General features: G+C 41.7%; 1 long non-coding RNA gene across 1 annotated transcript; it reads left to right on the top strand.

Annotated features, from left to right (window-relative positions):
* The first annotated feature begins 7419 nt into the window (after positions 1–7419).
* Positions 7420–8330, top strand: LOC138260748 (uncharacterized). Its single transcript, XR_011198958.1, has 3 exons — positions 7420–7480; positions 7644–7675; positions 8028–8330. It is a non-coding gene; the product is annotated as an uncharacterized lncRNA (long non-coding RNA).
* The last annotated feature ends 1310 nt before the right edge of the window (positions 8331–9640 follow it).

Below are 9640 nucleotides of genomic sequence, written 5' to 3' on the forward strand. Positions count from 1 at the left end.
ATTGGCAATGATATGGCAGCAGGTGTCTGACCTGGTCCCAGACTCCGTGGAGCAGTAACCCCATAGGTCTGATCCAATGTACCCAAGACAGGCACTAATGGTGGGCCAGCCACTGGGTTGTACCCTGGTATCAGCTGTGGCTGCGGTTGGAACAGTAATTTCGGAGTTGACTCAATCTGCAATAATTTTGATTTCGTGTATATCGGGTCTGGCGGCACTATCAGATTTGTAGTAGTCTCTAGTACTGGGACGTCTGGGTAGATTCTCTGTATCTGCGGTGGAGGTTGCAACTGTATCGGTATGTCTGGTGCAGTGGGTACACTGACACCATTCTGTATCAAAGCCGTATCACTAGTCTGTACCGTATCAACAACTCCCTTTTCCTGCGTCTGGTTCCCAGGATCCATGCTAGTGCTTGGAGCCCCATCGTTCACCGCATAAGGTGGCGGGTGATCATGTAATAATCTGTCCTTGAATTCCTCATCGTATGAATCGTCTTCCTCTTCCCAAGGTCTTTTATTCTCTTTAGAATTGTTCAAGTCTTTGTCTGTCTTACCGGAGGCTTTCTTTCCCTGTGTCTTTTCTCCCTGTGCTATCGCTGGGAACAATTTTAATCCGTCAACAATTCCCCTTCTCCACATTTTACTCTTGTTATCCCATCTAGCCTCTGCATAAGATTTTTCTGCCCTTCTCAGCCTTCTCTGAAACCTTTCTTGTCTATGTTTAAGAGCCATCAAATCCCAAATCGCTAAGGCCTCATATTGAGCTGGCCTCGGAGGTGGTTTTTGTGTACTTAACATCCACCTTAAGTTCTCCAGCACCTTTGGATTGAACGTCCCATGCTCTGGGAATGCTAAACATCCCTCCTTTTCTGTTAATTTGCGCCACTGTTTCATCCATAAACATGACGTGACACCTTTCTCTTCCATAACCATGTAAGCTGGAGTACTCTCGGGTGGTGTAGGCTCCCCATGAGTTGCTATGATATATGCGCCTCCTTTCAGAGCGCTCTTAAATGCCTTTACAAAATTCATTCAGCGATTTTCTCTTATTTGTATTTTAATCAGAAGTGACTTAGTTCCCAGGACACTCTTCACCCACCTTTCTCAACCTATTGCCTCTCACGGACGGCAGCCAATCCGTGCGTGACCCCTCTCGACAACTGACCTATCTCAGCGTGGCACCACTGACGTCACACTCACACACTGCAGCTGACAAAGTCTTGCGGCTCGTCCGCTCCTCACTGAATCCACACAAAATAATGCAAATTATTGCAAGCACTTTAAATGAAGACACAAATCTGCCGGTTTACAACAGGAAGGGTAACACATTCGCTTCAGAACTTTACAGAGATTTCACTTGAAGCCTCAGCCGCTACTTTCTCTTTATCAACTCCTGCATACGCAAGCAGAATTCGACCCGCAAATTCTACTCTTGACTTGTCAATGGCTCGTCCTAGTGCACTTTAGAATTTGCCAAATCTCCATCGAAGGTTTCACACATACTTCTTAATTCAAACTTGACTTGTCAACCACGCCCGATTGACCTATTAAACAGCACAGATTACAACATAAATCCAAGTGTCTCCTACACTTGTCAACATACTCCGGAGTCTTAGACCACGACGGGTCCATACATAAACAACCAACCACATGGATAATTTTGAGCACCGAGCGCCACACTCATGTGAAGTACGCCGACTTCCCTACTCTCACACTACGGAGTACGCCTACTCCTACTAAACAACACATATTTGGCCTAAATACACACAAATCTCACAATCACCTGCAAAGGCATAAGCTAGCAAGTGCAAAAAACCTTAACCACACACACTATGGCGCCGAGAACATCCCCAACTCACTTAGGCAGGCTCTGAGTTCCCGGGAAAGTCATGGTGAACTTAGAAACCCATCATACCTCCAATTTGCATTATCACAGAAAAACAAATTAAACAATGATTCTCCGTCCTAGGGCCCCCAAGGGCCAAAAACCGTCGCTCTGCTACCAGAACTGGTAACGCGTCCTTTTATGTCAATTTATTACACATTAGGACTTGTTTTAGGCCAATGAATCTTGGGACCCAGTGGAGAGACACCGTAGGACGAGATAACTGATCAATATGTCAAGCAATATATCAATAATGTCATCAATATTTACCACCACAATGCACTTTACTTTGGATAAAGACATTAATCAATCTGTCGACGCAACCATGACCTTTCAGCCATGAATAACCACACCTTCTGATAGAATTTTATGAATTTTATTCCCTATTGATTACAATCTACGAGCAGAAGAGTTAATCTCAATACCAGGAAGCATAAAAGCATAGTCACGATATGGCAACTGTGATAAGATTTCAATAATGCAAGAATCATAAACATAAGAACATAGCACGGCGTGAACATAGATCAGAATACAGCAAATGTCATATATGTTTCAGTTCAGCATAGCATAACGTCAGTCATTTGTCTTATTTGCGTCAGTCGAAGTGAACTCCTATCCTAACCACTAATTAACATCAGCATGTTGGGCTTCATGCAAAACAATTTAGAACACCAATTTGGAAAACATCTAACTATGGTCTCTATCAGAATGAGCAGTTGGTACCTAGAAAGGAAAAGCAAACAGACAAATTACAAATTGCATTGTCATAATTACCCTTCAAGGATTAGGTCAGCACACAGGATCAGTCTTTGTCTTCAGGACATCAGTCGAAAGCACCATCAGTCTAGACTCAACTAAAGGACATAGGTGCCACTTCCCTCATAAGGAGGAGAAGCGTATAGGGACAGTCTATGGGTGAGGATGGTTTAATAAGTCTCAAAGTCACCAAACAGAGTGACAGAGTTTCTGGATAAAATCAATAGCATTCCCTACCTAGTTCTGACGACTCTTCTGTGACATGGGTTTTTATCCCTTTTTCATAATACCTTCCCCCAAAATTCTATTGGACATTTGCTATACCCCACTATCTTTAACCTATCAAATTATACATTAGGTAATTCTCATTGTCACCCCACGATAATTCATAACATTTTGATTGGTCTTCATAATTGACGTCTTCGGAGGTGGCACATCCGGGTTTTTTTTCATCACTTGGCACGTTTCCTCGGGTCATGAGTTCCTTTGTCCATGGTTTAAACGTCCTTGTACATTACATTAATCTACATTTGTTTCAACTTTGTGTATAACTCATACTAAAGCAGCAGGCATGCGGATGAGAACAGGGTCGTACTGATACATTGGGTTGAAGAAAAACAACATTTGCAGGGTCATGGCCCTTTGCGAGTCAGCACACTGAAAAACAGAAAAATGCTTTTAATATGAGAGCTAGGCAGCTAAAACCCACAGCTCACGCTAACTTAAGGCCTATAAGATTTTCAATATAAATGCAATATTATAATCGTCAATATAAAACTTGATTAATGATAACACAAACAATTCTACTCATCATTATTAGTTTGCATATACATTGGTGGCCACACACATTATAGTCATAATTCCAGTGTACGTTTAAGCAAAATCACTATTATTGTCGTTTTCAATGCAACATCATTGATCATTGATATAAGCATTTTATTTTAGTATATGTATTGTTCAAATTACGCTCTCTCACATGCATTGCGCCACTTTGTAACCCTTTGCGGTACATTATGCCTGCACCAGGCATAATATACGCAAAGGGGACGATCCCCAGTTAGTGGGGCCAAAAAATGGTGGAAAGAAATTTAACAAACTTCTTTGCGTAATTTTTTTCAGCACTTTTAATGCCTACACGGAGCAGGCATTAAAAGGGGGCGCACCATTGTTTACAATAGGCCCCTATGTACTGTTCAGGTCTAGCTGCAAAGTTTTGACTCTAACCCTGAACAGTAAATCTTTAGCGTCAGAAAATCTAATGCTATTTCCCCCTACCCTGCACCATGGTGCATTGTATTTTAAATACGGCGCACACATGATGGTGGTAGGGGGGCGCAAGGGACCGCAAGAAATGTGGCGCTACCTGTAATGTGCACCACTTTTCATAAATCTGGGCGTATGTATTAAACATTTTACGATTCTAGCTATCCCAGTAGAGAAAGCACCGCTCACCAAAGGACATGTGTAGCAGTCAAGTGTGTCTTTGGTAATGTGATCGGGACACTGAGAAGATTGTCTCTTTCTCTATCCCAACCTCTTTCCGTATAGCTGCCTACCTCTACTGCTGACTCTTCATCTAGTCCTACCTCACCACTCTTTATCTTTCAATCTACTTTTCTTTCTCTTACTCATTTATTTCTATCGCCATCATCTTCCTGTTCCTTGCTTACCTCCTTTTCCTCTCTCCATATTTCTTGGTCTACCTTTTTCTAGCTTATTCTTACTTCTATGTGTCTATCTTGCCTCTCCCTTTACATTTCCCTTCTCCTTCTACACCACCTTTTTCTACCTCATCTCACTCTCTATACCTCTCTGTTTTGTTGTAGCTCATCTCTCTCTGTGTCATCAATCTCTACAACCTCAGCTTGCTCATGACCTTCTCTTGGACTACCTCCTTACGACCACCCTTTACCCGCTTTCTCTACATCATCATTATTTGTTTCATGCCTCGCTCCTGACTTCACCTCACCACTTCTAGCTCACCCTATCTAGCTCTAGAACTCTGTGTATCTACCCTACTACTGTAGCTCCACTCTTAGGTCTTCACTCCACCTCATCTCAAATACAGTACACCTCTCTCCACCACGCCTTACTCTTCTTGGCTGTCATGACCTCACCTCTATCTGCACCACTCTGTGTGTTTGCATATATATCGCTACCACTCTACTATTTCGAACTCAACTCTTTCTGCCTCACCCTCGCCCTGCACCTCACAGACTTTTTCGATCTCAACTTATTTACCTTCCCTCCATCCATGTTATCACTCTGTCAACCTTTTCGCTCTTTATCTCATTTCACGGTCTCACCTCTCCCTCTTCATCACCACTTTCTAACTCTCCTCTCTCACTACATCATTAATCTCACCATTGATTAGCTACCTTACTGCACCTCCTCCCCTCTTTTTTTGTTCTTCTACCTCACCTCATCACTACTTAAGTTCTTTCTCTGTGCCTTTTTCTCTACCTCTTCCTTCCCTTCTGCCTCTCAATTCATCTACCTCACCTCTTTGTCTCTGCCTGTCTCAACCCCCACCCTCTTCACCACTGTATCAGCCTCACCTCTCTTTCTGAACCTCACCTAAGCCACTGTTCTTCCTCTCTTTTCTCTCTACGCCTCATCTCTCTCCTAGCTGTCACAGCCTGGTCTCTGTACCTTTTACTCTGACACTACTCTATATGTCTCATTTGTCTTTCTATATTTCACTTCTCATTTTGCCCCTCTCTATATCATCAAACCGTCTCTACCTCAGCAGTTCCTTTGTTAATTTGTTAATAATTAATACACAGCCATTGTTTAATTTTGCCTTACAAACTTCTACCCGTTTCAATCACCTGAGCAAAGCACCATCTGATTTAGTAATTTTGTTGCTACCTACTGTTTTAGAGTCTAAACATTTTTAAGAATGTCTGGAATACGCAATCTATATGTGTGAATACATTACACTGGATGAAAACCTTCTACTGCTCTATTCCTTGGGCGTGTCCATTATATTTTATTTACTTGACATATGATGCTTGTGAGAGGTACAATTCATTTACACATCCTATACAACTATAGAGCCTATTCACATACTCCATTTTGTAGTACGTTTGGTAGAGCTACATTAGTACTACTCACATACTATAAATACTATTCACAAACGTACACAAGGAGACCACTGCCTCTCCAGCCTTTTCGATGAGGAGATCTCTGCCACATGTAATTATATGTTTTAGTGAGTCATATGAGAGGAACCTGGGAGAGCGGCTGGAAAATGGGTAATACTTACCACTAAAGGGTGGTTAGGGGAGGGTAAGGAGGGACTTAGGAATGTTGAGTATATGAAGAGACAAACACCAACCACAAAAGAGTAAGACCATTGTTTTCACATACTGCACTTCTAACATTACTACTGCCAAGAAGGACCCCAAACAGTACATTTATTCCAGGCCAGCCTTGAAGTAAGTCAAGCACGACAGATTGTGACTACCAGGTACTGCAGTAAACTCCCATATCTAGATGCTAAACATTCGACTGAAGACATGTAGTGGGTGGTTCTGGACTCCCTAAACATTTACCGAAGGGACACAAATCCCTGTTTGAGAAAGAACAACATTGGGTGTTCAAACTGAGCACTCATATCCACGGATTGAATGATGATATTCCGTGGACAAGCCTCTACCAATACTTGATAAAATTGTGTCTTATAGTTCTATCCAAAATATGTTTAGAGGGTCTCTCCCTTTTCGGTAGGAGCTGAGGATGATATTCTGATTTTTTCCTTATGTGTTTATTTTTCCACATATCCTTGGAATGTAGTGTGAAACATTCCATTTCTACATACCATCCTGTTTTTCAGTGCGTGGTTATTTATTTCTGGTCTGTCTGTACAGAAAATTATGCTGTTATGACATTCATTTTGGGATCAGATTTTTGACAATCTGACGATTCAGAAGTAGTCCGTTTTTTATGTCGACTTCAAGTGTGGTTCTTTTCCTCCTTCCGGGCAGACCAGCCCACTGTGTCCTTTTTACCTTTTTCATTATCATGGACCGCTGTCAATTACATACTTAGCAGTTGACGATGTGGATTGGTCGACGCATGATCGTGCGTCGTATTATTTCCGGAGGGACGCACTGTTCCGGTATTATCCGGGAACGCGTCCTCGGGATAGGTTCTCGAGAAGAGCTTGCGGCAGTAAAATGTATGTGTTGAGACTCGCTGCTTTCCTCTGTTGTGGTGTTTTTTTGCCGCCTTTCTGTGTTTTTTCCAGTGTAATCTTTTCTTGGCTTTTCATTACTCTGTAACCGTTTCTGACACTATGGGCACTCCGATTTGAGTTGACGGCTGTTGGATGATTTACTACTGCACCCCGGTCCATTCTTACACCGCTCCAATTACTTTTTTATTATGATTTACCAATACTGGATCCTTATATAAAAACTATGTGGGCTAAGTGTTAGCCTCCTTTATTTGTATATGAGATTTCAACTATGTACGTGTATTTTGAACCGATCGCAATTGAATTTCAGCAGCTTACTGACCATATCGTGTTTGATACTACCCCATCCAACATACTGATAATAAGGATATTTTTGAATGTGGGGTTATCAATTGATGACAATGACACTGACTAGTTAACTTTGTTTTACTTTGACAGTTACATTATTTATATTATAGCTTTGGTGTCAATATTTATTATCATTATTTTGGGCCCTTCTACTGATTGAGACTGAAACATCCAGTTTTTGGTTATGACTTTTTTTAATATGATTTTATTTTCTACATATCTGCTTAGATACTACAGCAAGCTTAGTTGACGCTTGTTCCCATGAGGCCTTTTACCCATTTAGGGAAGGTAAGTAACATTCCGTCAATTGTTCTGTTTTTTATCACTGAGCATGATACACACTACGTTCACTTAGTGCCATGTCACCTTCAATACTGTTGGATAAAACTTTTTGAAAAAAATGTTTTCAGTTGATTTTGCAATCTCTTATGTATCGTTTTTGTCTCCACAGGCTATACAACATGTTTTGGAATAATACCATAAGTAAGTGGTTTATTTAGGTTTTTGTATATATATTTCTAGACACATTGAGGTCTCTCTAAATAACCTAGGAGAAGTGTTTTTTTCTTTTCATTGTTTGGTCCTGACAAAGCGCCACCAGATCCATAAGGACTTTTTTAGGAGAGAAACATCACCTATGGTGATGGTTGAGGGTAACTTCATCCTCCTCACCTTATTATGTTGGTAAAGTGATTGAGCATTATCTCTATTTTGCTCCCCCTTTTGTTTTTAGCCTTCAACCAGATCCTTCATGACTCAATAAAGTGTGGTTTCTTGAGGGTTTCTGGAGCCAATTTTATCCATTTTTCTCTTTCCTCTCCTATTCTGTCCATAGGATTGAATCTATTCCTCTCCAACCACGGCACAGATCTCTAGTTAAGATCTCCGGCAAAGTGGCCCCGTGTGGTGGGCCCGTTAGACATTGCAGCGCCAGTCTGACGAGGAGCAAACCCTATGATGAAGCATTATATCCTTTGGGTGTGTGACAGTATTTGCTTCTTGATAGAAAAGTGCCATGTGGATTTTTCGACACATGTCTTTCATTGGAACAGTGTACTCATTTATATTATTAATCATAGTGCAAATATATCTTTCCTTCAAATGGAAATAATTTCAGACATTGCACTGAAAACATTGGAAATAAAAACACAGATTCATAAGCACACTGTGATACAGTGCTTTATTTTCCAAATAAGGGATAATAATTTGAAATATCTAAAAACAGAACCCTAAACGTGTGGTCAAGATAGGGCTCTGCTCTTATAACAAGCACTGGCAAAGCCAGTAGGTCTTGACTTTGCAAGAGCAATTGGCTTTGCCAATTAGTTTTACCCAAGTTGTACAGTAGCGTGGATGCTGTTCAGCATGGCTAAATGTTTGTGGCATAGAGGAGAGTGGAGTGTCATAGAGTACAGTGGAGTATCATGGATTAGAGTGGAGTTGTAGATTAGAGTAGAGCAGAATGGAGCAGTGTAGGGTAGAGTGGTGTAGAGTGGTGCAGAGTTGGGGGCAGAATAGGGGGTATACTGGAGTGGAGTGTTGGAGAGCGGAGTGTCTTAGAGTGGAGGTGCATGGAATAGAGTATCATAGAGTGGAGTGTTGTAGAGTGGAGTAGAGTGTCATAGAGTGGAAAGATATAGGGGCTGATGTAAGAGCCCCTAGCACCTCCTTGAGCCATATTGCCGTCATTTTTTGGAAGTTAATGGGCCCAACGAGGCCAAAATCGCTGCACCAAATTTACAAAGTCGCCAGGCACAATGTATGCAAAGGGGGTATTCCCTTGTTGGGGGGGTGAAAAAATGGCGCAAAGAAATCCAAGCGTCATTTTGTCATTTTTTTTGGCCCTTTTAATGCCTGCTTAAAGGAGGCACACCATTTTCAACGGGCTTTACAGGATCAGTGTATTTTTTTTTTTATACTAGTCCTGCAAAGCTCCGAACTTTCATCAAAAACTTTGACTCTAGTTTCGCTAACTGCCACCATGGTGCGCCATATCTTAGATACGGCGCACACATGGTGGTGTTAGGGGGCGCTAAGGGGCCCAAGAAAAGTGGTGCTGCATTGGATACAGCGCCACTAGTCTTAAATCAGGCCCATAGAGTGGAAGGGCATAGAGTAAAGTGTCATGGAGTAGAGTAGTTTGCCATAGAGTTGAGTGGAGTGTTGTAGAGTGAAGTGGAGTGGCATAACGTAGTGTGGGGTAAAGTGTCATAGAGTGGACTGACGCATAGTGTCATAGAATTGCGTAGAGTATCATAGAGTAGAGTGGCGTGGATGGCATAGATTGCAGTGTCATACAATGGACTGTTGTGAAGTGGAGTTAGGTGTCATAGAGTGTTGTGGAGTAGAGGGTCATAGAGTTGAGTGGCTAGAGTCCAGTAGAGTTGTCTAGAGTAAAGTGCCATAGAGTGGAGTGCAGTGGTCTAGAGTAAAGTAGCATAGAGTGGA

Source organism: Pleurodeles waltl, chromosome 10, assembly GCF_031143425.1.
Source record: "Pleurodeles waltl isolate 20211129_DDA chromosome 10, aPleWal1.hap1.20221129, whole genome shotgun sequence".
NCBI classification, from domain to species: Eukaryota; Metazoa; Chordata; class Amphibia; order Caudata; family Salamandridae; genus Pleurodeles; species Pleurodeles waltl.